The sequence below is a fragment of the Sinohyriopsis cumingii genome, unplaced genomic scaffold (genome assembly GCF_028554795.1).
Source record: "Sinohyriopsis cumingii isolate HCF-2022 unplaced genomic scaffold, ASM2855479v2 utg001517l, whole genome shotgun sequence".
NCBI classification, from domain to species: domain Eukaryota; kingdom Metazoa; phylum Mollusca; class Bivalvia; order Unionida; family Unionidae; genus Sinohyriopsis; species Sinohyriopsis cumingii.
Genome location: NW_028316009.1, coordinates 542,888 through 568,776, shown reverse-complemented (window position 1 = coordinate 568,776; position 25,889 = coordinate 542,888). Strand labels below are relative to the sequence as shown.

Here is a 25,889-nt window from a genome sequence, read left to right as displayed (position 1 = left end):
CCATTTATTTCTCTTTCTTTCTTTCTTTCTCTCACAAATATGCTGGATCGCTGTTACTCAAAGATATTTCACACGTTCGTTGTGAGATGGCTCTTTGAAAGTTGTTTGTTGTAGGGTTTAATGCCATTTTTCAGCACAAGATAGGCTATGCATGGCAGGCAATATAAATGGTGGAGGAAGAACCCGGGAGAAGAAAAATGAACGGAAAGAACTCCCGACCCATGATAACATACTGGCAAGCTTTCTCTGATAACCACATGGGCCAAATCCGAAACTCAAACACACGCAGACAGGTGAGATGGCCGCGATCCGTAATGGTGGGCTATTTAGACCACCCGGGGTACCCACCCCTTGAAAGAGCAGTGTAAGAAATAATAACATTATCGATTGGCACGTGCTAATCAGAGACATCCAGACTAATTTTCTCCTAAGCTTGAGATTATTGGTTATTTTTAATTGAATTATCAGGGGTTAGCGCGAACGCAGACCCCCACACTAATAAATAGCGACCCCGAGTCACCCACATTTGGTGTGATCGCAGGTTTCAGCCCAATCGAAGTGCAATGGAAAGGCCTCATCCTGGGGAAACCGCCTAGCTGATCACGGTACTCCCTGGTCCAGGTAAGTATGATTTCTTGACGTTTACTGAAGTTTATCAACTGACATTTGTGTCTGGAGTAGGAAGTGTGCCTCTAAGTAATGAAAATAAATTAAAACGATTCAGGGCCATGGTACTGCTGATGTCTTAGTATTCCGAATAACTTTATAGCTTATGTTTCAACATTACAAAAGTAACTGAAATGTCTTCAAATAGTCCTTTATTTGCAATTTCAGTTTCTTTTACGGTGGATATATGCTATATAGGTTTGCTCGGACGGCAGGGGATAGTTTCGTATATTGGCCCCTGGCAAATTTCTTAACTTGAGGCAACGGTGCGTATTTTTCAGCTATTATGGTTTTTTAATTAAATATATGGATACATTTTTCAATTCCGCGTTTCGGGCTTGTCTTGTTCTTGAAACTGATATCAGCCATTGACCTCCCATAGTTACTTCACAGCAAGTTGACAGTGAAATAGCAATAGTCGTCTAGCAAGAACTATGGTCAATCACATCCAGCTGTTTAGTACACAATGCTTTCCCGAACTGTTACGTAAGGAAAGGGATTGTGTTTGCACTGGCAAGATCGCTTGGTGTCATAAATGAAAAATGCAGGTATAAATTTGAGGTTGCAGTGCATCAACCTCTTTTGCTATGAACCACTGCAAATCGACTTGTCAGGTCAAAGGAATACTACTTTTTGTTTCCTCTGTTTTATTAAATTTGAAATCTTTGTGCCACTGATTGGCCAGCTACGCTTCGCCGTACTCCGAGTCTAGAAGCTTTGGATTGTTGAAAGTGCTGCTGATACAGAAGTAACTGGTGATGCAGATGATCTCTACAATGAGACTTATGATGAAGCTTCACTGCTTTTGATAAGGACAACAAGCTTGCTGTATTAACGAAGTTGTTCCTGTTATTTGAAGATATTGTTTCTCTCTCTCTCTCTCTCTCTCTCTCTCTCTCTCTACTGCAGAGAAGTTCTGTGAAAATAAAACTTGATTTTCGTCGAATCCAGTAAGCATGTTTCCATTTATTTCTCTTTCTTTCTTTCTTTCTCTCACAAATATGCTGGATCGCTGTTACTCAAAGATATTTCACACGTTCGTTGTGAGATGGCTCTTTGAAAGTTGTTTGTTGTAGGGTTTAATGCCATTTTTCAGCACAAGATAGGCTATGCATGGCAGGCAATATAAATGGTGGAGGAAGAACCCGGGAGAAGAAAAATGAACGGAAAGAACTCCCGACCCATGATAACATACTGGCAAGCTTTCTCTGATAACCACATGGGCCAAATCCGAAACTCAAACACACGCAGACAGGTGAGATGGCCGCGATCCGTAATGGTGGGCTATTTAGACCACCCGGGGTACCCACCCCTTGAAAGAGCAGTGTAAGAAATAATAACATTATCGATTGGCACGTGCTAATCAGAGACATCCAGACTAATTTTGTCATAAGCTTGAGATTATTGGTTATTTTTAATTGAATTATCAGGGGTTAGCGCGAACGCAGACCCCCACACTAATAAATAACGACCCCGAGTCACCCACATTTGGGGTGATCGCAGGTTTCAGCCCAACCGAAGTGCAATGGAAAGGCCTCATCCTGGGGAAACCGCCTAGCTGATCACGGTACTCCCTGGTCCAGGTAAGTATGATTTCTTGACGTTTACTGACGTTTATCAACTGACATTTGTGTCTGGAGTAGGAAGTGTGCCTCTAAGTAATGAAAATAAATTAAAACGATTCAGGGCCATGGTACTGCTGATGTCTTAGTATTCCGAATAACTTTATAGCTTATGTTTCAACATTACAAAAGTAACTGAAATGTCTTCAAATAGTCCTTTATTTGCAATTTCAGTTTCTTTTACGGTGGATATATGCTATATAGGTTTGCTCGGACGGCAGGGGATAGTTTCGTATATTGGCCCCTGGCAAATTTCTTAACTTGAGGCAACGGTGCGTATTTTTCAGCTATTATGGTTTTTTAATTAAATATATGGATACATTTTTCAATTCCGCGTTTCGGGCTTGTCTTGTTCTTGAAACTGATATCAGCCATTGACCTCCCATAGTTACTTCACAGCAAGTCGACAGTGAAATAGCAATAGTCGTCTAGCAAGAACTATGGTCAATCACATCCAGCTGTTTAGTACACAATGCTTTCCCGAACTGTTACGTAGGGAAAGGGATTGTGTTTGCACTGGCAAGATCGCTTGGTGTCATAAATGAAAAATGCAGGTATAAATTTGAGGTTGCAGTGCATCAACCTCTTTTGCTATGAACCACTGCAAATCGACTTGTCAGGTCAAAGGAATACTACTATTTATTTCCTCTGTTTTATTAAATTTGAAATATTTGTGCCACTGATTGGCCAGCTACGCTTCGCCGTACTCCGAGTCTAGAAGCTTTGGATTGTTGAAAGTGCTGCTGATACAGAAGTAACTGATGATGCAGATGATCTCTACAATGAGACTTATGATGAAGCTGTCACTGCTTTTGATAAGGACAACAAGCTTGCTGTATTAACGAAGTTGTTCCTGTTATTTGAAGATATTGTTTCTCTCTCTCTCTCTCTCTCTCTCTCTCTCTCTCTACTGCAGAGAAGTTCTGTGAAAATAAAACTTGATTTTCGTCGAATCCAGTAAGCATGTTTCCATTTATTTCTCTTTCTTTCTTTCTTTCTCTCACAAATATGCTGGATCGCTGTTACTCAAAGATATTTCACACGTTCGTTGTGAGATGGCTCTTTGAAAGTTGTTTGTTGTAGGGTTTAATGCCATTTTTCAGCACAAGATAGGCTATGCATGGCAGGCAATATAAATGGTGGAGGAAGAACCCGGGAGAAGAAAAATGAACGGAAAGAACTCCCTACCCATGATAACATACTGGCAAGCTTTCTCTGATAACCACATGGGCCAAATCCGAAACTCAAACACACGCAGACAGGTGAGATGGCCGCGATCCGTAATGGTGGGCTATTTAGACCACCCGGGGTACCCACCCCTTGAAAGAGCAGTGTAAGAAATAATAACATTATCGATTGGCACGTGCTAATCAGAGACATCCAGACTAATTTTGTCCTAAGCTTGAGATTATTGGTTATTTTTAATTGAATTATCAGGGGTTAGCGCGAACGCAGACCCCCACACTAATAAATAGCGACTCCGAGTCACCCACATTTGGGGTCATCGCAGGTTTCAGCCCAACCGAAGTGCAATGGAAAGGCCTCATCCTGGGGAAACCGCCTAGCTGATCACGGTACTCCCTGGTCCAGGTAAGTATGATTTCTTGACGTTTACTGACGTTTATCAACTGACATTTGTGTCTGGAGTAGGAAGTGTGCCTCTAAGTAATGAAAATAAATTAAAACGATTCAGGGCCATGGTACTGCTGATGTCTTAGTATTCCGAATAACTTTATAGCTTATGTTTCAACATTACAAAAGTAACTGAAATGTCTTCAAATAGTCCTTTATTTGCAATTTCAGTTTCTTTTACGGTGGATATATGCTATATAGGTTTGCTCGGACGGCAGGGGATAGTTTCGTATATTGGCCCCTGGCAAATTTCTTAACTTGAGGCAACGGTACGTATTTTTCAGCTATTATGGTTTTTTAATTAAATATATGGATACATTTTTCAATTCCGCGTTTCGGGCTTGTCTTGTTCTTGAAACTGATATCAGCCATTGACCTCCCATAGTTACTTCACAGCAAGTTGACAGTGAAATAGCAATAGTCGTCTAGCAAGAACTATGGTCAATCACATCCAGCTGTTTAGTACACAATGCTTTCCCGAACTGTTACGTAAGGAAAGGGATTGTGTTTGCACTGGCAAGATCGCTTGGTGTCATAAATGAAAAATGCAGGTATAAATTTGAGGTTGCAGTGCATCAACCTCTTTTGCTATGAACCACTGCAAATCGACTTGTCAGGTCAAAGGAATACTACTTTTTGTTTCCTCTGTTTTATTAAATTTGAAATCTTTGTGCCACTGATTGGCCAGCTACGCTTCGCCGTACTCCGAGTCTAGAAGCTTTGGATTGTTGAAAGTGCTGCTGATACAGAAGTAACTGGGGATGCAGATGATCTCTACAATGAGACTTATGATGAAGCTTCACTGCTTTTGATAAGGACAACAAGCTTGCTGTATTAACGAAGTTGTTCCTGTTATTTGAAGATATTGTTTCTCTCTCTCTCTCTCTCTCTCTCTCTCTCTCTCTCTCTCTCTCTCTCTCTCTCTCTCTACTGCAGAGAAGTTCTGTGAAAATAAAACTTGATTTTCGTCGAATCCAGTAAGCATGTTTCCATTTATTTCTCTTTCTTTCTTTCTTTCTCTCACAAATATGCTGGATCGCTGTTACTCAAAGATATTTCACACGTTCGTTGTGAGATGGCTCTTTGAAAGTTGTTTGTTGTAGGGTTTAATGCCATTTTTCAGCACAAGATAGGCTATGCATGGCAGGCAATATAAATGGTGGAGGAAGAACCCGGGAGAAGAAAACTGAACGGAAAGAACTCCCGACCCATGATAACATACTGGCAAGCTTTCTCTGATAACCACATGGGCCAAATCCGAAACTCAAACACACGCAGACAGGTGAGATGGCCGCGATCCGTAATGGTGGGCTATTTAGACCACCCGGGGTACCCACCCCTTGAAAGAGCAGTGTAAGAAATAATAACATTATCGATTGGCACGTGCTAATCAGAGACATCCAGACTAATTTTGTCCTAAGCTTGAGATTATTGGTTATTTTTAATTGAATTATCAGGGGTTAGCGCGAACGCAGACCCCCACACTAATAAATAACGACCCCGAGTCACCCACATTTGGGGTGATCGCAGGTTTCAGCCCAACCGAAGTGCAATGGAAAGGCCTCATCCTGGGGAAACCGCCTAGCTGATCACGGTACTCCCTGGTCCAGGTAAGTATGATTTCTTGACGTTTACTGACGTTTATCAACTGACATTTGTGTCTGGAGTAGGAAGTGTGCCTCTAAGTAATGAAAATAAATTAAAACGATTCAGGGCCATGGTACTGCTGATGTCTTAGCATTCCGAATAACTTTATACTTATGTTTCAACATTACAAAAGTAACTGAAATGTCTTCAAATAGTCCTTTATTTGCAATTTCAGTTTCTTTTACGGTGGATATATGCTATATAGGTTTGCTCGGACGGCAGGGGATAGTTTCGTATATTGGCCCCTGGCAAATTTCTTAATTTGAGGAAACCGTGCGTATTTTTCAGCTATTATGGTTTTTAAATTAAATATATGGATACATTTTTCAATTCCGCGTTTCGGGCTTGTCTTGTTCTTGAAACTGATATCAGCCATTGACCTCCCATAGTTACTTCACAGCAAGTTGACAGTGAAATAGCAATAGTCGTCTAGCAAGAACTATGGTCAATCACATCCAGCTGTTTAGTACACAATGCTTTCCCGAACTGTTACGTAAGGAAAGGGATTGTGTTTGCACTGGCAAGATCGCTTGGTGTCATAAATGAAAAATGCAGGTATAAATTTGAGGTTGCAGTGCATCAACCTCTTTTGCTATGAACCACTGCAAATCGACTTGTCAGGTCAAAGGAATACTACTATTTGTTTCCTCTGTTTTATTAAATTTGAAATCTTTGTGCCACTGATTGGCCAGCTACGCTTCGCCGTACTCCGAGTCTAGAAGCTTTGGATTGTTGAAAGTGCTGCTGATACAGAAGTAACTGGTGATGCAGATGATCTCTACAATGAGACTTATGATGAAGCTGTCACTGCTTTTGATAAGGACAACAAGCTTGCTGTATTAACGAAGTTGTTCCTGTTATTTGAAGATATTGTTTCTCTCTCTCTCTCTCTCTCTCTCTCTCTCTCTCTCTCTCTCTCTCTACTGCAGAGAAGTTCTGTGAAAATAAAACTTGATTTTCGTCGAATCCAGTAAGCATGTTTCCATTTATTTCTCTTTCTTTCTTTCTTTCTCTCACAAATATACTGGATCGCTGTTACTCAAAGATATTTCACACGTTCGTTGTGAGATGGCTCTTTGAAAGTTGTTTGTTGTAGGGTTTAATGCCATTTTTCAGCACAAGATAGGCTATGCATGGCAGGCAATATAAATGGTGGAGGAAGAACCCGGGAGAAGAAAAATGAACGGAAAGAACTCCCGACCCATGATAACATACTGGCAAGCTTTCTCTGATAACCACATGGGCCAAATCCGAAACTCAAACACACGCAGACAGGTGAGATGGCCGCGATCCGTAATGGTGGGCTATTTAGACCACCCGGGGTACCCACCCCTTGAAAGAGCAGTGTAAGAAATAATAACATTATCGATTGGCACGTGCTAATCAGAGACATCCAGACTAATTTTGTCCTAAGCTTGAGATTATTGGTTATTTTTAATTGAATTATCAGGGGTTAGCGCGAACGCAGACCCCCACACTAATAAATAACGACCCCGAGTCACCCACATTTGGGGTGATCGCAGGTTTCAGCCCAACCGAAGTGCAATGGAAAGGCCTCATCCTGGGGAAACCGCCTAGCTGATCACGGTACTCCCTGGTCCAGGTAAGTATGATTTCTTGACGTTTACTGACGTTTATCAACTGACATTTGTGTCTGGAGTAGGAAGTGTGCCTCTAAGTAATGAAAATAAATTAAAACGATTCAGGGCCATGGTACTGCTGATGTCTTAGTATTCCGAATAACTTTATACTTATGTTTCAACATTACAAAAGTAACTGAAATGTCTTCAAATAGTCCTTTATTTGCAATTTCAGTTTCTTTTACGGTGGATATATGCTATATAGGTTTGCTCGGACGGCAGGGGATAGTTTCGTATATTGGCCCCTGGCAAATTTCTTAACTTGAGGCAACCGTGCGTATTTTTCAGCTATTATGGTTTTTAAATTAAATATATGGATACATTTTTCAATTCCGCGTTTCGGGCTTGTCTTGTTCTTGAAACTGATATCAGCCATTGACCTCCCATAGTTACTTCACAGCAAGTTGACAGTGAAATAGCAATAGTCGTCTAGCAAGAACTATGGTCAATCACATCCAGCTGTTTAGTACACAATGCTTTCCCGAACTGTTACGTAAGGAAAGGGATTGTGTTTGCACTGGCAAGATCGCTTGGTGTCATAAATGAAAAATGCAGGTATAAATTTGAGGTTGCAGTGCATCAACCCCTTTTGCTATGAACCACTGCAAATCGACTTGTCAGGTCAAAGGAATACTACTATTTGTTTCCTCTGTTTTATTAAATTTGAAATCTTTGTGCCACTGATTGGCCAGCTACGCTTCGCCGTACTCCGAGTCTAGAAGCTTTGGATTGTTGAAAGTGCTGCTGATACAGAAGTAACTGGTGATGCAGATGATCTCTACAATGAGACTTATGATGAAGCTTCACTGCTTTTGATAAGGACAACAAGCTTGCTGTATTAACGAAGTTGTTCCTGGTATTTGAAGATATTGTTTCTCTCTCTCTCTCTCTCTCTCTCTCTCTCTCTCTCTCTCTCTCTCTACTGCAGAGAAGTTCTGTGAAAATAAAACTTGATTTTCGTCGAATCCAGTAAGCATGTTTCCATTTATTTCTCTTTCTTTCTTTCTTTCTCTCACAAATATGCTGGATCGCTGTTACTCAAAGATATTTCACACGTTCGTTGTGAGATGGCTCTTTGAAAGTTGTTTGTTGTAGGGTTTAATGCCATTTTTCAGCACAAGATAGGCTATGCATGGCAGGCAATATAAATGGTGGAGGAAGAACCCGGGAGAAGAAAAATGAACGGAAAGAACTCCCGACCCATGATAACATACTGGGAAGCTTTCTCTGATAACCACATGGGCCAAATCCGAAACTCAAACACACGCAGACAGGTGAGATGGCCGCGATCCGTAATGGTGGGCTATTTAGACCACCCGGGGTACCCACCCCTTGAAAGAGCAGTGTAAGAAATAATAACATTATCGATTGGCACGTGCTAATCAGAGACATCCAGACTAATTTTGTTCTAAGCTTGAGATTATTGGTTATTTTTAATTGAACTATCAGGGGTTAGCGCGAACGCAGACCCCCACACTAATAAATAACGACCCCGAGTCACCCACATTTGGGGTGATCGCAGGTTTCAGCCCAACCGAAGTACAATGGAAAGGCCTCATCCTGGGGAAACCGCCTAGCTGATCACGGTACTCCCTGGTCCAGGTAAGTATGATTTCTTGACGTTTACTGACGTTTATCAACTGACATTTGTGTCTGGAGTAGGAAGTGTGCCTCTAAGTAATGAAAATAAATTAAAACGATTCAGGGCCATGGTACTGCTGATGTCTTAGTATTCCGAATAACTTTATAGCTTATGTTTCAACATTACAAAAGTAACTGAAATGTCTTCAAATAGTCCTTTATTTGCAATTTCAGTTTCTTTTACGGTGGATATATGCTATATAGGTTTGCTCGGACGGCAGGGGATAGTTTCGTATATTGGCCCCTGGCAAATTTCTTAACTTGAGGCAACGGTGCGTATTTTTCAGCTATTATGGTTTTTTAATTAAATATATGGATACATTTTTCAATTCCGCGTTTCGGGCTTGTCTTGTTCTTGAAACTGATATCAGCCATTGACCTCCCATAGTTACTTCACAGCAAGTTGACAGTGAAATAGCAATAGTCGTCTAGCAAGAACTATGGTCAATCACATCCAGCTGTTTAGTACACAATGCTTTCCCGAACTGTTACGTAAGGAAAGGGATTGTGTTTGCACTGGCAAGATCGCTTGGTGTCATAAATGAAAAATGCAGGTATAAATTTGAGGTTGCAGTGCAGCAACCTCTTTTGCTATGAACCACTGCAAATCGACTTGTCAGGTCAAAGGAATACTACTATTTGTTTCCTCTGTTTTATTAAATTTGAAATCTTTGTGCCACTGATTGGCCAGCTACGCTTCGCCGTACTCCGAGTCTAGAAGCTTTGGATTGTTGAAAGTGCTGCTGATACAGAAGTAACTGGTGATGCAGATGATCTCTACAATGAGACTTATGATGAAGCTTCACTGCTTTTGATAAGGACAACAAGCTTGCTGTATTAACGAAGTTGTTCCTGTTATTTGAAGACATTGTTTCTCTCTCTCTCTCTCTCTCTCTCTCTCTCTCTCTCTCTCTCTCTCTCTCTCTACTGCAGAGAAGTTCTGTGAAAATAAAACTTGATTTTCGTCGAATCCAGTAAGCATGTTTCCATTTATTTCTCTTTCTTTCTTTCTTTCTCTCACAAATATGCTGGATCGCTGTTACTCAAAGATATTTCACACGTTCGTTGTGAGATGGCTCTTTGAAAGTTGTTTGTTGTAGGGTTTAATGCCATTTTTCAGCACAAGATAGGCTATGCATGGCAGGCAATATAAATGGTGGAGGAAGAACCCGGGAGAAGAAAAATGAACGGAAAGAACTCCCGACCCATGATAACATACTGGCAAGCTTTCTCTGATAACCACATGGGCCAAATCCGAAACTCAAACACACGCAGACAGGTGAGATGGCCGCGATCCGTAATGGTGGGCTATTTAGACCACCCGGGGTACCCACCCCTTGAAAGAGCAGTGTAAGAAATAATAACATTATCGATTGGCACGTGCTAATCAGAGACATCCAGACTAATTTTGTCCTAAGCTTGAGATTATTGGTTATTTTTAATTGAATTATCAGGGGTTAGCGCGAACGCAGACCCCCACACTAATAAATAGCGACTCCGAGTCACCCACATTTGGGGTCATCGCAGGTTTCAGCCCAACCGAAGTGCAATGGAAAGGCCTCATCCTGGGGAAACCGCCTAGCTGATCACGGTACTCCCTGGTCCAGGTAAGTATGATTTCTTGACGTTTACTGACGTTTATCAACTGACATTTGTGTCTGGAGTAGGAAGTGTGCCTCTAAGTAATGAAAATAAATTAAAACGATTCAGGGCCATGGTACTGCTGATGTCTTAGTATTCCGAATAACTTTATAGCTTATGTTTCAACATTACAAAAGTAACTGAAATGTCTTCAAATAGTCCTTTATTTGCAATTTCAGTTTCTTTTACGGTGGATATATGCTATATAGGTTTGCTCGGACGGCAGGGGATAGTTTCGTATATTGGCCCCTGGCAAATTTCTTAACTTGAGGCAACGGTGCGTATTTTTCAGCTATTATGGTTTTTTAATTAAATATATGGATACATTTTTCAATTCCGCGTTTCGGGCTTGTCTTGTTCTTGAAACTGATATCAGCCATTGACCTCCCATAGTTACTTCACAGCAAGTTGACAGTGAAATAGCAATAGTCGTCTAGCAAGAACTATGGTCAATCACATCCAGCTGTTTAGTACACAATGCTTTCCCGAACTGTTACGTAAGGAAAGGGATTGTGTTTGCACTGGCAAGATCGCTTGGTGTCATAAATGAAAAATGCAGGTATAAATTTGAGGTTGCAGTGCAGCAACCTCTTTTGCTATGAACCACTGCAAATCGACTTGTCAGGTCAAAGGAATACTACTATTTGTTTCCTCTGTTTTATTAAATTTGAAATCTTTGTGCCACTGATTGGCCAGCTACGCTTCGCCGTACTAAGAGTCTAGAAGCTTTGGATTGTTGAAAGTGCTGCTGATACAGAAGTAACTGGTGATGCAGATGATCTCTACAATGAGACTTATGATGAAGCTGTCACTGCTTTTGATAAGGACAACAAGCTTGCTGTATTAACGAAGTTGTTCCTGTTATTTGAAGATATTGTTTCCCTCTCTCTCTCTCTCTCTCTCTCTCTCTCTCTCTCTCTCTCTCTACTGCAGAGAAGTTCTGTGAAAATAAAACTTGATTTTCGTCGAATCCAGTAAGCATGTTTCCATTTATTTCTCTTTCTTTCTTTCTTTCTCTCACAAATATGCTGGATCGCTGTTACTCAAAGATATTTCACACGTTCGTTGTGAGATGGCTCTTTGAAAGTTGTTTGTTGTAGGGTTTAATTGCCATTTTCAGCACAAGATAGGCTATGCATGGCAGGCAATATAAATGGTGGAGGAAGAACCCGGGAGAAGAAAAATGAACGGAAAGAACTCCCGACCCATGATAACATACTGGGAAGCTTTCTCTGATAACCACATGGGCCAAATCCGAAACTCAAACACACGCAGACAGGTGAGATGGCCGCGATCCGTAATGGTGGGCTATTTAGACCACCCGGGGTACCCACCCCTTGTAAGAGCAGTGTAAGAAATAATAACATTATCGATTGGCACGTGCTAATCAGAGACATCCAGACTAATTTTGTCCTAAGCTTGAGATTATTGGTTATTTTTAATTGAATTATCAGGGGTTAGCGCGAACGCAGACCCCCACACTAATAAATAACGACCCCGAGTCACCCACATTTGGGGTGATCGCAGGTTTCAGCCCAACCGAAGTGCAATGGAAAGGCCTCATCCTGGGGAAACCGCCTAGCTGATCACGGTACTCCCTGGTCCAGGTAAGTATGATTTCTTGACGTTTACTGACGTTTATCAACTGACATTTGTGTCTGGAGTAGGAAGTGTGCCTCTAAGTAATGAAAATAAATTAAAACGATTCAGGGCCATGGTACTGCTGATGTCTTAGTATTCCGAATAACTTTATAGCTTATGTTTCAACATTACAAAAGTAACTGAAATGTCTTCAAATAGTCCTTTATTTGCAATTTCAGTTTCTTTTACGGTGGATATATGCTATATAGGTTTGCTCGGACGGCAGGGGATAGTTTCGTATATTGGCCCCTGGCAAATTTCTTAACTTGAGGCAACGGTGCGTATTTTTCAGCTATTATGGTTTTTTAATTAAATATATGGATACATTTTTCAATTCCGCGTTTCGGGCTTGTCTTGTTCTTGAAACTGATATCAGCCATTGACCTCCCATAGTTACTTCACAGCAAGTTGACAGTGAAATAGCAATAGTCGTCTAGCAAGAACTATGGTCAATCACATCCAGCTGTTTAGTACACAATGCTTTCCCGAACTGTTACGTAGGGAAAGGGATTGTGTTTGCACTGGCAAGATCGCTTGGTGTCATAAATGAAAAATGCAGGTATAAATTTGAGGTTGCAGTGCATCAACCTCTTTTGCTATGAACCACTGCAAATCGACTTGTCAGGTCAAAGGAATACTACTATTTGTTTCCTCTGTTTTATTAAATTTGAAATCTTTGTGCCACTGATTGGCCAGCTACGCTTCGCCGTACTCCGAGTCTAGAAGCTTTGGATTGTTGAAAGTGCTGCTGATACAGAAGTAACTGGTGATGCAGATGATCTCTACAATGAGACTTATGATGATGCTGTCACTGCTTTTGATAAGGACAACAAGCTTGCTGTATTAACGAAGTTGTTCCTGTTATTTGAAGATATTGTTTCTCTCTCTCTCTCTCTCTCTCTCTCTCTCTCTCTCTCTCTCTACTGCAGAGAAGTTCTGTGAAAATAAAACTTGATTTTCGTCGAATCCAGTAAGCATGTTTCCATTTATTTCTCTTTCTTTCTTTCTTTCTCTCACAAATATGCTGGATCGCTGTTACTCAAAGATATTTCACACGTTCGTTGTGAGATGGCTCTTTGAAAGTTGTTTGTTGTAGGGTTTAATGCCATTTTTCAGCACAAGATAGGCTATGCATGGCAGGCAATATAAATGGTGGAGGAAGAACCCGGGAGAAGAAAAATGAACGGAAAGAACTCCCGACCCATGATAACATACTGGGAAGCTTTCTCTGATAACCACATGGGCCAAATCCGAAACTCAAACACACGCAGACAGGTGAGATGGCCGCGATCCGTAATGGTGGGCTATTTAGACCACCCGGGGTACCCACCCCTTGAAAGAGCAGTGTAAGAAATAATAACATTATCGATTGGCACGTGCTAATCAGAGACATCCAGACTAATTTTGTCATAAGCTTGAGATTATTGGTTATTTTTAATTGAATTATCAGGGGTTAGCGCGAACGCAGACCCCCACACTAATAAATAACGACCCCGAGTCACCCACATTTGGGGTGATCGCAGGTTTCAGCCCAACCGAAGTGCAATGGAAAGGCCTCATCCTGGGGAAACCGCCTAGCTGATCACGGTACTCCCTGGTCCAGGTAAGTATGATTTCTTGACGTTTACTGACGTTTATCAACTGACATTTGTGTCTGGAGTAGGAAGTGTGCCTCTAAGTAATGAAAATAAATTAAAACGATTCAGGGCCATGGTACTGCTGATGTCTTAGTATTCCGAATAACTTTATAGCTTATGTTTCAACATTACAAAAGTAACTGAAATGTCTTCAAATAGTCCTTTATTTGCAATTTCAGTTTCTTTTACGGTGGATATATGCTATATAGGTTTGCTCGGACGGCAGGGGATAGTTTCGTATATTGGCCCCTGGCAAATTTCTTAACTTGAGGCAACGGTGCGTATTTTTCAGCTATTATGGTTTTTTAATTAAATATATGGATACATTTTTCAATTCCGCGTTTCGGGCTTGTCTTGTTCTTGAAACTGATATCAGCCATTGACCTCCCATAGTTACTTCACAGCAAGTTGACAGTGAAATAGCAATAGTCGTCTAGCAAGAACTATGGTCAATCACATCCAGCTGTTTAGTACACAATGCTTTCCCGAACTGTTACGTAGGGAAAGGGATTGTGTTTGCACTGGCAAGATCGCTTGGTGTCATAAATGAAAAATGCAGGTATAAATTTGAGGTTGCAGTGCATCAACCTCTTTTGCTATGAACCACTGCAAATCGACTTGTCAGGTCAAAGGAATACTACTATTTGTTTCCTCTGTTTTATTAAATTTGAAATCTTTGTGCCACTGATTGGCCAGCTACGCTTCGCCGTACTCCGAGTCTAGAAGCTTTGGATTGTTGAAAGTGCTGCTGATACAGAAGTAACTGGTGATGCAGATGATCTCTACAATGAGACTTATGATGAAGCTGTCACTGCTTTTGATAAGGACAACAAGCTTGCTGTATTAACGAAGTTGTTCCTGTTATTTGAAGATATTGTTTCTCTCTCTCTCTCTCTCTCTCTCTCTCTCTCTCTCTCTCTCTCTCTCTCTCTCTCTCTCTACTGCAGAGAAGTTCTGTGAAAATAAAACTTGATTTTCGTCGAATCCAGTAAGCATGTTTCCATTTATTTCTCTTTCTTTCTTTCTTTCTCTCACAAATATGCTGGATCGCTGTTACTCAAAGATATTTCACACGTTCGTTGTGAGATGGCTCTTTGAAAGTTGTTTGTTGTAGGGTTTAATGCCATTTTTCAGCACAAGATAGGCTATGCATGGCAGGCAATATAAATGGTGGAGGAAGAACCCGGGAGAAGAAAACTGAACGGAAAGAACTCCCGACCCATGATAACATACTGGGAAGCTTTCTCTGATAACCACATGGGCCAAATCCGAAACTCAAACACACGCAGACAGGTGAGATGGCCGCGATCCGTAATGGTGGGCTATTTAGACCACCCGGGGTACCCACCCCTTGAAAGAGCAGTGTAAGAAATAATAACATTATCGATTGGCACGTGCTAATCAGAGACATCCAGACTAATTTTGTCATAAGCTTGAGATTATTGGTTATTTTTAATTGAATTATCAGGGGTTAGCGCGAACGCAGACCCCCACACTAATAAATAACGACCCCGAGTCACCCACATTTGGGGTGATCGCAGGTTTCAGCCCAACCGAAGTGCAATGGAAAGGCCTCATCCTGGGGAAACCGCCTAGCTGATCACGGTACTCCCTGGTCCAGGTAAGTATGATTTCTTGACGTTTACTGACGTTTATCAACTGACATTTGTGTCTGGAGTAGGAAGTGTGCCTCTAAGTAATGAAAATAAATTAAAACGATTCAGGGCCATGGTACTGCTGATGTCTTAGTATTCCGAATAACTTTATAGCTTATGTTTCAACATTACAAAAGTAACTGAAATGTCTTCAAATAGTCCTTTATTTGCAATTTCAGTTTCTTTTACGGTGGATATATGCTATATAGGTTTGCTCGGACGGCAGGGGATAGTTTCGTATATTGGCCCCTGGCAAATTTCTTAACTTGAGGCAACGGTGCGTATTTTTCAGCTATTATGGTTTTTTAATTAAATATATGGATACATTTTTCAATTCCGCGTTTCGGGCTTGTCTTGTTCTTGAAACTGATATCAGCCATTGACCTCCCATAGTTACTTCACAGCAAGTTGACAGTGAAATAGCAATAGTCGTCTAGCAAGAACTATGGTCAATCACATCCAGCTGTTTAGTACACAATGCTTTCCCGAACTGTTACGTAGGGAAAGGGATTGTGTTTGCACTGGCAAGATCGCTTGGTGTCATAAATGAAAAATGCAGGTATAAATTTGAGGTTGCAGTGCATCAACCTCTTTTGCTATGAACCACTGCAAATCGACTTGTCAGGTCAAAGGAATACTACTATTTGTTTCCTCTGTTTTATTAAATTTGAAATCTTTGTGCCACTGATTGGCCAGCTACGCTTCGCCGTACTAAGAGTCTAGAAGCTTTGGATTGTTGAAAGTGCTGCTGATACAGAAGTAACTGGTGATGCAGATGATCTCTACAATGAGACTTATGATGAAGCTGTCACTGCTTTTGATAAGGACAACAAGCTTGCTGTATTAACGAAGTTGTTCCTGTTATTTGAAGATATTGTTTCTCTCTCTCTCTCTCTCTCTCTCTCTCTCTCTCTCTCTCTCTCTCTCTCTCTCTCTCTACTGCAGAGAAGTTCTGTGAAAATAAAACTTGATTTTCGTCGAATCCAGTAAGCATGTTTCCATTTATTTCTCTTTCTTTCTTTCTTTCTCTCACAAATATGCTGGATCGCTGTTACTCAAAGATATTTCACACGTTCGTTGTGAGATGGCTCTTTGAAAGTTGTTTGTTGTAGGGTTTAATGCCATTTTTCAGCACAAGATAGGCTATGCATGGCAGGCAATATAAATGGTGGAGGAAGAACCCGGGAGAAGAAAAATGAACGGAAAGAACTCCCGACCCATGATAACATACTGGGAAGCTTTCTCTGATAACCACATGGGCCAAATCCGAAACTCAAACACACGCAGACAGGTGAGATGGCCGCGATCCGTAATGGTGGGCTATTTAGACCACCCGGGGTACCCACCCCTTGAAAGAGCAGTGTAAGAAATAATAACATTATCGATTGGCACGTGCTAATCAGAGACATCCAGACTAATTTTGTCATAAGCTTGAGATTATTGGTTATTTTTAATTGAATTATCAGGGGTTAGCGCGAACGCAGACCCCCACACTAATAAATAACGACCCCGAGTCACCCACATTTGGGGTGATCGCAGGTTTCAGCCCAACCGAAGTGCAATGGAAAGGCCTCATCCTGGGGAAACCGCCTAGCTGATCACGGTACTCCCTGGTCCAGGTAAGTATGATTTCTTGACGTTTACTGACGTTTATCAACTGACATTTGTGTCTGGAGTAGGAAGTGTGCCTCTAAGTAATGAAAATAAATTAAAACGATTCAGGGCCATGGTACTGCTGATGTCTTAGTATTCCGAATAACTTTATAGCTTATGTTTCAACATTACAAAAGTAACTGAAATGTCTTCAAATAGTCCTTTATTTGCAATTTCAGTTTCTTTTACGGTGGATATATGCTATATAGGTTTGCTCGGACGGCAGGGGATAGTTTCGTATATTGGCCCCTGGCAAATTTCTTAACTTGAGGCAACGGTGCGTATTTTTCAGCTATTATGGTTTTTTAATTAAATATATGGATACATTTTTCAATTCCGCGTTTCGGGCTTGTCTTGTTCTTGAAACTGATATCAGCCATTGACCTCCCATAGTTACTTCACAGCAAGTTGACAGTGAAATAGCAATAGTCGTCTACCAAGAACTATGGTCAATCACATCCAGCTGTTTAGTACACAATGCTTTCCCGAACTGTTACGTAGGGAAAGGGATTGTGTTTGCACTGGCAAGATCGCTTGGTGTCATAAATGAAAAATGCAGGTATAAATTTGAGGTTGCAGTGCATCAACCTCTTTTGCTATGAACCACTGCAAATCGACTTGTCAGGTCAAAGGAATACTACTATTTGTTTCCTCTGTTTTATTAAATTTGAAATCTTTGTGCCACTGATTGGCCAGCTACGCTTCGCCGTACTCCGAGTCTAGAAGCTTTGGATTGTTGAAAGTGCTGCTGATACAGAAGTAACTGGTGATGCAGATGATCTCTACAATGAGACTTATGATGAAGCTGTCACTGCTTTTGATAAGGACAACAAGCTTGCTGTATTAACGAGGTTGTTCCTGTTATTTGAAGATATTGTTTCTCTCTCTCTCTCTCTCTCTCTCTCTCTCTCTCTCTCTCTACTGCAGAGAAGTTCTGTGAAAATAAAACTTGATTTTCGTCGAATCCAGTAAGCATGTTTCCATTTATTTCTCTTTCTTTCTTTCTTTCTCTCACAAATATGCTGGATCGCTGTTACTCAAAGATATTTCACACGTTCGTTGTGAGATGGCTCTTTGAAAGTTGTTTGTTGTAGGGTTTAATGCCATTTTTCAGCACAAGATAGGCTATGCATGGCAGGCAATATAAATGGTGGAGGAAGAACCCGGGAGAAGAAAACTGAACGGAAAGAACTCCCGACCCATGATAACATACTGGGAAGCTTTCTCTGATAACCACATGGGCCAAATCCGAAACTCAAACACACGCAGACAGGTGAGATGGCCGCGATCCGTAATGGTGGGCTATTTAGACCACCCGGGGTACCCACCCCTTGAAAGAGCAGTGTAAGAAATAATAACATTATCGATTGGCACGTGCTAATCAGAGACATCCAGACTAATTTTGTCATAAGCTTGAGATTATTGGTTATTTTTAATTGAATTATCAGGGGTTAGCGCGAACGCAGACCCCCACACTAATAAATAACGACCCCGAGTCACCCACATTTGGGGTGATCGCAGGTTTCAGCCCAACCGAAGTGCAATGGAAAGGCCTCATCCTGGGGAAACCGCCTAGCTGATCACGGTACTCCCTGGTCCAGGTAAGTATGATTTCTTGACGTTTACTGACGTTTATCAACTGACATTTGTGTCTGGAGTAGGAAGTGTGCCTCTAAGTAATGAAAATAAATTAAAACGATTCAGGGCCATGGTACTGCTGATGTCTTAGTATTCCGAATAACTTTATAGCTTATGTTTCAACATTACAAAAGTAACTGAAATGTCTTCAAATAGTCCTTTATTTGCAATTTCAGTTTCTTTTACGGTGGATATATGCTATATAGGTTTGCTCGGACGGCAGGGGATAGTTTCGTATATTGGCCCCTGGCAAATTTCTTAACTTGAGGCAACGGTGCGTATTTTTCAGCTATTATGGTTTTTTAATTAAATATATGGATACATTTTTCAATTCCGCGTTTCGGGCTTGTCTTGTTCTTGAAACTGATATCAGCCATTGACCTCCCATAGTTACTTCACAGCAAGTTGACAGTGAAATAGCAATAGTCGTCTAGCAAGAACTATGGTCAATCACATCCAGCTGTTTAGTACACAATGCTTTCCCGAACTGTTACGTAAGGAAAGGGATTGTGTTTGCACTGGCAAGATCGCTTGGTGTCATAAATGAAAAATGCAGGTATAAATTTGAGGTTGCAGTGCATCAACCTCTTTTGCTATGAACCACTGCAAATCGACTTGTCAGGTCAAAGGAATACTACTATTTGTTTCCTCTGTTTTATTAAATTTGAAATCTTTGTGCCACTGATTGGCCAGCTACGCTTCGCAATAGTAAGAGTCTAGAAGCTTTGGATTGTTGAAAGTGCTGCTGATACAGAAGTAACTGGTGATGCAGATGATCTCTACAATGAGACTTATGATGAAGCTGTCACTGCTTTTGATAAGGACAACAAGCTTGCTGTATTAACGAAGTTGTTCCTGTTATTTGAAGATATTGTTTCTCTCTCTCTCTCTCTCTCTCTCTCTCTCTCTCTCTCTCTACTGCAGAGAAGTTCTGTGAAAATAAAACTTGATTTTCGTCGAATCCAGTAAGCATGTTTCCATTTATTTCTCTTTCTTTCTTTCTTTCTCTCACAAATATGCTGGATCGCTGTTACTCAAAGATATTTCACACGTTCGTTGTGAGATGGCTCTTTGAAAGTTGTTTGTTGTAGGGTTTAATGCCATTTTTCAGCACAAGATAGGCTATGCATGGCAGGCAATATAAATGGTGGAGGAAGAACCCGGGAGAAGAAAACTGAACGGAAAGAACTCCCGACCCATGATAACATACTGGCAAGCTTTCTCTGATAACCACATGGGCCAAATCCGAAACTCAAACACACGCAGACAGGTGAGATGGCCGCGATCCGTAATGGTGGGCTATTTAGACCACCCGGGGTACCCACCCCTTGAAAGAGCAGTGTAAGAAATAATAACATTATCGATTGGCACGTGCTAATCAGAGACATCCAGACTAATTTTGTCATAAGCTTGAGATTATTGGTTATTTTTAATTGAATTATCAGGGGTTAGCGCGAACGCAGACCCCCACACTAATAAATAACGACCCCGAGTCACCCACATTTGGGGTGATCGCAGGTTTCAGCCCAACCGAAGTGCAATGGAAAGGCCTCATCCTGGGGAAACCGCCTAGCTGATCACGGTACTCCCTGGTCCAGGTAAGTATGATTTCTTGACGTTTACTGACGTTTATCAACTGACATTTGTGTCTGGAGTAGGAAGTGTGCCTCTAAGTAATGAAAATAAATTAAAACGATTCAGGGCCATGGTACTGCTGATGTCTTAGTATTCCGAATAACTTTATAGCTTATGTTTCAACATTACAAAAGTAACTGAAATGTCTTCAAATAGTCCTTTATTTGCAATTTCAGTTTCTTTTACGGTGGATATATGCTATATAGGTTTGCTCGGACGGCAGGGGATAGTTTCGTATATTGGCCCCTGGCAAATTTCTTAACTTGAGGCAACGGTGCGTATTTTTCAGCTATTATGGTTTTTTAATTAAATATATGGATACATTTTTCAATTCCGCGTTTCGGGCTTGTCTTGTTCTTGAAACTGATATCAGCCATTGACCTCCCATAGTTACTTCACAGCAAGTTGACAGTGAAATAGGAATAGTCGTCTAGCAAGAACTATGGTCAATCACATCCAGCTGTTTAGTACACAATGCTTTCCCGAACTGTTACGTAGGGAAAGGGATTGTGTTTGCACTGGCAAGATCGCTTGGTGTCATAAATGAAAAATGCAGGTATAAATTTGAGGTTGCAGTGCATCAACCTCTTTTGCTATGAACCACTGCAAATCGACTTGTCAGGTCAAAGGAATACTACTATTTGTTTCCTCTGTTTTATTAAATTTGAAATCTTTGTGCCACTGATTGGCCAGCTACGCTTCGCCGTACTCCGAGTCTAGAAGCTTTGGATTGTTGAAAGTGCTGCTGATACAGAAGTAACTGGTGATGCAGATGATCTCTACAATGAGACTTATGATGAAGCTGTCACTGCTTTTGATAAGGACAACAAGCTTGCTGTATTAACGAAGTTGTTCCTGTTATTTGAAGATATTGTTTCTCTCTCTCTCTCTCTCTCTCTCTCTCTCTCTCTCTCTCTCTCTCTCTCTCTCTCTCTCTCTCTACTGCAGAGAAGTTCTGTGAAAATAAAACTTGATTTTCGTCGAATCCAGTAAGCATGTTTCCATTTATTTCTCTTTCTTTCTTTCTTTCTCTCACAAATATGCTGGATCGCTGTTACTCAAAGATATTTCACACGTTCGTTGTGAGATGGCTCTTTGAAAGTTGTTTGTTGTAGGGTTTAATGCCATTTTTCAGCACAAGATAGGCTATGCATGGCAGGCAATATAAATGGTGGAGGAAGAACCCGGGAGAAGAAAACTGAACGGAAAGAACTCCCGACCCATGATAACATACTGGCAAGCTTTCTCTGATAACCACATGGGCCAAATCCGAAACTCAAACACACGCAGACAGGTGAGATGGCCGCGATCCGTAATGGTGGGCTATTTAGACCACCCGGGGTACCCACCCCTTGAAAGAGCAGTGTAAGAAATAATAACATTATCGATTGGCACGTGCTAATCAGAGACATCCAGACTAATTTTGTCATAAGCTTGAGATTATTGGTTATTTTTAATTGAATTATCAGGGGTTAGCGCGAACGCAGACCCCCACACTAATAAATAACGACCCCGAGTCACCCACATTTGGGGTGATCGCAGGTTTCAGCCCAACCGAAGTGCAATGGAAAGGCCTCATCCTGGGGAAACCGCCTAGCTGATCACGGTACTCCCTGGTCCAGGTAAGTATGATTTCTTGACGTTTACTGACGTTTATCAACTGACATTTGTGTCTGGAGTAGGAAGTGTGCCTCTAAGTAATGAAAATAAATTAAAACGATTCAGGGCCATGGTACTGCTGATGTCTTAGTATTCCGAATAACTTTATAGCTTATGTTTCAACATTACAAAAGTAACTGAAATGTCTTCAAATAGTCCTTTATTTGCAATTTCAGTTTCTTTTACGGTGGATATATGCTATATAGGTTTGCTCGGACGGCAGGGGATAGTTTCGTATATTGGCCCCTGGCAAATTTCTTAACTTGAGGCAACGGTGCGTATTTTTCAGCTATTATGGTTTTTTAATTAAATATATGGATACATTTTTCAATTCCGCGTTTCGGGCTTGTCTTGTTCTTGAAACTGATATCAGCCATTGACCTCCCATAGTTACTTCACAGCAAGTTGACAGTGAAATAGCAATAGTCGTCTAGCAAGAACTATGGTCAATCACATCCAGCTGTTTAGTACACAATGCTTTCCCGAACTGTTACGTAGGGAAAGGGATTGTGTTTGCACTGGCAAGATCGCTTGGTGTCATAAATGAAAAATGCAGGTATAAATTTGAGGTTGCAGTGCATCAACCTCTTTTGCTATGAACCACTGCAAATCGACTTGTCAGGTCAAAGGAATACTACTATTTGTTTCCTCTGTTTTATTAAATTTGAAATCTTTGTGCCACTGATTGGCCAGCTACGCTTCGCCGTACTAAGAGTCTAGAAGCTTTGGATTGTTGAAAGTGCTGCTGATACAGAAGTAACTGGTGATGCAGATGATCTCTACAATGAGACTTATGATGAAGCTGTCACTGCTTTTGATAAGGACAACAAGCTTGCTGTATTAACGAAGTTGTTCCTGTTATTTGAAGATATTGTTTCTCTCTCTCTCTCTCTCTCTCTCTCTCTCTCTCTCTCTCTCTCTCTCTCTCTCTCTCTCTCTACTGCAGAGAAGTTCTGTGAAAATAAAACTTGATTTTCGTCGAATCCAGTAAGCATGTTTCCATTTATTTCTCTTTCTTTCTTTCTTTCTCTCACAAATATGCTGGATCGCTGTTACTCAAAGATATTTCACACGTTCGTTGTGAGATGGCTCTTTGAAAGTTGTTTGTTGTAGGGTTTAATGCCATTTTTCAGCACAAGATAGGCTATGCATGGCAGGCAATATAAATGGTGGAGGAAGAACCCGGGAGAAGAAAAATGAACGGAAAGAACTCCCGACCCATGATAACATACTGGGAAGCTTTCTCTGATAACCACATGGGCCAAATCCGAAACTCAAACACACGCAGACAGGTGAGATGGCCGCGATCCGTAATGGTGGGCTATTTAGACCACCCGGGGTACCCACCCCTTGAAAGAGCAGTGTAAGAAATAATAACATTATCGATTGGCACGTGCTAATCAGAGACATCCAGACTAATTTTGTCATAAGCTTGAGATTATTGGTTATTTTTAATTGAATTATCAGGGGTTAGCGCGAACGCAGACCCCCACACTAATAAATAACGACCCCGAGTCACCCACATTTGGGGTGATCGCAGGTTTCAGCCCAACCGAAGTGCAATGGAAAGGCCTCATCCTGGGGAAACCGCCTAGCTGATCACGGTACTCCCTGGTCCAGGTAAGTATGATTTCTTGACGTTTACTGACGTTTATCAACTGACATTTGTGTCTGGAGTAGGAAGTGTGCCTCTAAGTAATGAAAATAAATTAAAACGATTCAGGGCCATGGTACTGCTGATGTCTTAGTATTCCGAATAACTTTATAGCTTATGTTTCAACATTACAAAAGTAACTGAAATGTCTTCAAATAGTCCTTTATTTGCAATTTCAGTTTCTTTTACGGTGGATATATGCTATATAGGTTTGCTCGGACGGCAGGGGATAGTTTCGTATATTGGCCCCTGGCAAATTTCTTAACTTGAGGCAACGGTGCGTATTTTTCAGCTATTATGGTTTTTTAATTAAATATATGGATACATTTTTCAATTCCGCGTTTCGGGCTTGTCTTGTTCTTGAAACTGATATCAGCCATTGACCTCCCATAGTTACTTCACAGCAAGTTGACAGTGAAATAGCAATAGTCGTCTACCAAGAACTATGGTCAATCACATCCAGCTGTTTAGTACACAATGCTTTCCCGAACTGTTACGTAGGGAAAGGGATTGTGTTTGCACTGGCAAGATCGCTTGGTGTCATAAATGAAAAATGCAGGTATAAATTTGAGGTTGCAGTGCATCAACCTCTTTTGCTATGAACCACTGCAAATCGACTTGTCAGGTCAAAGGAATACTACTATTTGTTTCCTCTGTTTTATTAAATTTGAAATCTTTGTGCCACTGATTGGCCAGCTACGCTTCGCCGTACTCCGAGTCTAGAAGCTTTGGATTGTTGAAAGTGCTGCTGATACAGAAGTAACTGGTGATGCAGATGATCTCTACAATGAGACTTATGATGAAGCTGTCACTGCTTTTGATAAGGACAACAAGCTTGCTGTATTAACGAGGTTGTTCCTGTTATTTGAAGATATTGTTTCTCTCTCTCTCTCTCTCTCTCTCTCTCTCTCTCTCTCTCTCTCTCTACTGCAGAGAAGTTCTGTGAAAATAAAACTTGATTTTCGTCGAATCCAGTAAGCATGTTTCCATTTATTTCTCTTTCTTTCTTTCTTTCTCTCACAAATATGCTGGATCGCTGTTACTCAAAGATATTTCACACGTTCGTTGTGAGATGGCTCTTTGAAAGTTGTTTGTTGTAGGGTTTAATGCCATTTTTCAGCACAAGATAGGCTATGCATGGCAGGCAATATAAATGGTGGAGGAAGAACCCGGGAGAAGAAAACTGAACGGAAAGAACTCCCGACCCATGATAACATACTGGGAAGCTTTCTCTGATAACCACATGGGCCAAATCCGAAACTCAAACACACGCAGACAGGTGAGATGGCCGCGATCCGTAATGGTGGGCTATTTAGACCACCCGGGGTACCCACCCCTTGAAAGAGCAGTGTAAGAAATAATAACATTATCGATTGGCACGTGCTAATCAGAGACATCCAGACTAATTTTGTCATAAGCTTGAGATTATTGGTTATTTTTAATTGAATTATCAGGGGTTAGCGCGAACGCAGACCCCCACACTAATAAATAACGACCCCGAGTCACCCACATTTGGGGTGATCGCAGGTTTCAGCCCAACCGAAGTGCAATGGAAAGGCCTCATCCTGGGGAAACCGCCTAGCTGATCACGGTACTCCCTGGTCCAGGTAAGTATGATTTCTTGACGTTTACTGACGTTTATCAACTGACATTTGTGTCTGGAGTAGGAAGTGTGCCTCTAAGTAATGAAAATAAATTAAAACGATTCAGGGCCATGGTACTGATGATGTCTTAGTATTCCGAATAACTTTATAGCTTATGTTTCAACATTACAAAAGTAACTGAAATGTCTTCAAATAGTCCTTTATTTGCAATTTCAGTTTCTTTTACGGTGGATATATGCTATATAGGTTTGCTCGGACGGCAGGGGATAGTTTCGTATATTGGCCCCTGGCAAATTTCTTAACTTGAGGCAACGGTGCGTATTTTTCAGCTATTATGGTTTTTTAATTAAATATATGGATACATTTTTCAATTCCGCGTTTCGGGCTTGTCTTGTTCTTGAAACTGATATCAGCCATTGACCTCCCATAGTTACTTCACAGCAAGTTGACAGTGAAATAGCAATAGTCGTCTAGCAAGAACTATGGTCAATCACATCCAGCTGTTTAGTACACAATGCTTTCCCGAACTGTTACGTAAGGAAAGGGATTGTGTTTGCACTGGCAAGATCGCTTGGTGTCATAAATGAAAAATGCAGGTATAAATTTGAGGTTGCAGTGCATCAA

General features: G+C 41.1%; 16 non-coding genes across 16 annotated transcripts; all 16 read right to left on the bottom strand.

The window, feature by feature from the left end:
* Positions 1–465: 465 nt before the first annotated feature.
* LOC149772192 (U1 spliceosomal RNA) lies at positions 466–629 on the bottom strand. Its single transcript, XR_016417973.1, has one exon. It is a non-coding gene; the product is annotated as a U1 spliceosomal RNA (small nuclear RNA).
* A 1,464-nt stretch (positions 630–2,093) lies between these two features.
* On the bottom strand, positions 2,094–2,257 carry LOC149772191 (U1 spliceosomal RNA). The gene has a single exon (XR_016417774.1). It is a non-coding gene; the product is annotated as a U1 spliceosomal RNA (small nuclear RNA).
* Positions 2,258–3,722: 1,465 nt separating this feature from the next.
* Positions 3,723–3,886, bottom strand: LOC149772190 (U1 spliceosomal RNA). The gene has a single exon (XR_016417965.1). It is a non-coding gene; the product is annotated as a U1 spliceosomal RNA (small nuclear RNA).
* A 1,488-nt stretch (positions 3,887–5,374) lies between these two features.
* LOC149772189 (U1 spliceosomal RNA) lies at positions 5,375–5,538 on the bottom strand. Its single transcript, XR_016417773.1, has one exon. It is a non-coding gene; the product is annotated as a U1 spliceosomal RNA (small nuclear RNA).
* A 1,476-nt stretch (positions 5,539–7,014) lies between these two features.
* Positions 7,015–7,178, bottom strand: LOC149772188 (U1 spliceosomal RNA). Its single transcript, XR_016417772.1, has one exon. It is a non-coding gene; the product is annotated as a U1 spliceosomal RNA (small nuclear RNA).
* Positions 7,179–8,653: 1,475 nt separating this feature from the next.
* On the bottom strand, positions 8,654–8,817 carry LOC149772187 (U1 spliceosomal RNA). Its single transcript, XR_016417889.1, has one exon. It is a non-coding gene; the product is annotated as a U1 spliceosomal RNA (small nuclear RNA).
* Positions 8,818–10,299: 1,482 nt separating this feature from the next.
* On the bottom strand, positions 10,300–10,463 carry LOC149772186 (U1 spliceosomal RNA). The gene has a single exon (XR_016417964.1). It is a non-coding gene; the product is annotated as a U1 spliceosomal RNA (small nuclear RNA).
* A 1,477-nt stretch (positions 10,464–11,940) lies between these two features.
* On the bottom strand, positions 11,941–12,104 carry LOC149772185 (U1 spliceosomal RNA). Its single transcript, XR_016417771.1, has one exon. It is a non-coding gene; the product is annotated as a U1 spliceosomal RNA (small nuclear RNA).
* A 1,473-nt stretch (positions 12,105–13,577) lies between these two features.
* Positions 13,578–13,741, bottom strand: LOC149772184 (U1 spliceosomal RNA). Its single transcript, XR_016417770.1, has one exon. It is a non-coding gene; the product is annotated as a U1 spliceosomal RNA (small nuclear RNA).
* Positions 13,742–15,232: 1,491 nt separating this feature from the next.
* On the bottom strand, positions 15,233–15,396 carry LOC149772183 (U1 spliceosomal RNA). The gene has a single exon (XR_016417768.1). It is a non-coding gene; the product is annotated as a U1 spliceosomal RNA (small nuclear RNA).
* Positions 15,397–16,885: 1,489 nt separating this feature from the next.
* LOC149772182 (U1 spliceosomal RNA) lies at positions 16,886–17,049 on the bottom strand. The gene has a single exon (XR_016417767.1). It is a non-coding gene; the product is annotated as a U1 spliceosomal RNA (small nuclear RNA).
* A 1,471-nt stretch (positions 17,050–18,520) lies between these two features.
* On the bottom strand, positions 18,521–18,684 carry LOC149772181 (U1 spliceosomal RNA). The gene has a single exon (XR_016417766.1). It is a non-coding gene; the product is annotated as a U1 spliceosomal RNA (small nuclear RNA).
* Positions 18,685–20,155: 1,471 nt separating this feature from the next.
* Positions 20,156–20,319, bottom strand: LOC149772180 (U1 spliceosomal RNA). The gene has a single exon (XR_016417765.1). It is a non-coding gene; the product is annotated as a U1 spliceosomal RNA (small nuclear RNA).
* A 1,495-nt stretch (positions 20,320–21,814) lies between these two features.
* LOC149772179 (U1 spliceosomal RNA) lies at positions 21,815–21,978 on the bottom strand. Its single transcript, XR_016417764.1, has one exon. It is a non-coding gene; the product is annotated as a U1 spliceosomal RNA (small nuclear RNA).
* Positions 21,979–23,471: 1,493 nt separating this feature from the next.
* On the bottom strand, positions 23,472–23,635 carry LOC149772178 (U1 spliceosomal RNA). The gene has a single exon (XR_016417763.1). It is a non-coding gene; the product is annotated as a U1 spliceosomal RNA (small nuclear RNA).
* A 1,477-nt stretch (positions 23,636–25,112) lies between these two features.
* Positions 25,113–25,276, bottom strand: LOC149772177 (U1 spliceosomal RNA). The gene has a single exon (XR_016417762.1). It is a non-coding gene; the product is annotated as a U1 spliceosomal RNA (small nuclear RNA).
* Positions 25,277–25,889: the final 613 nt, after the last annotated feature.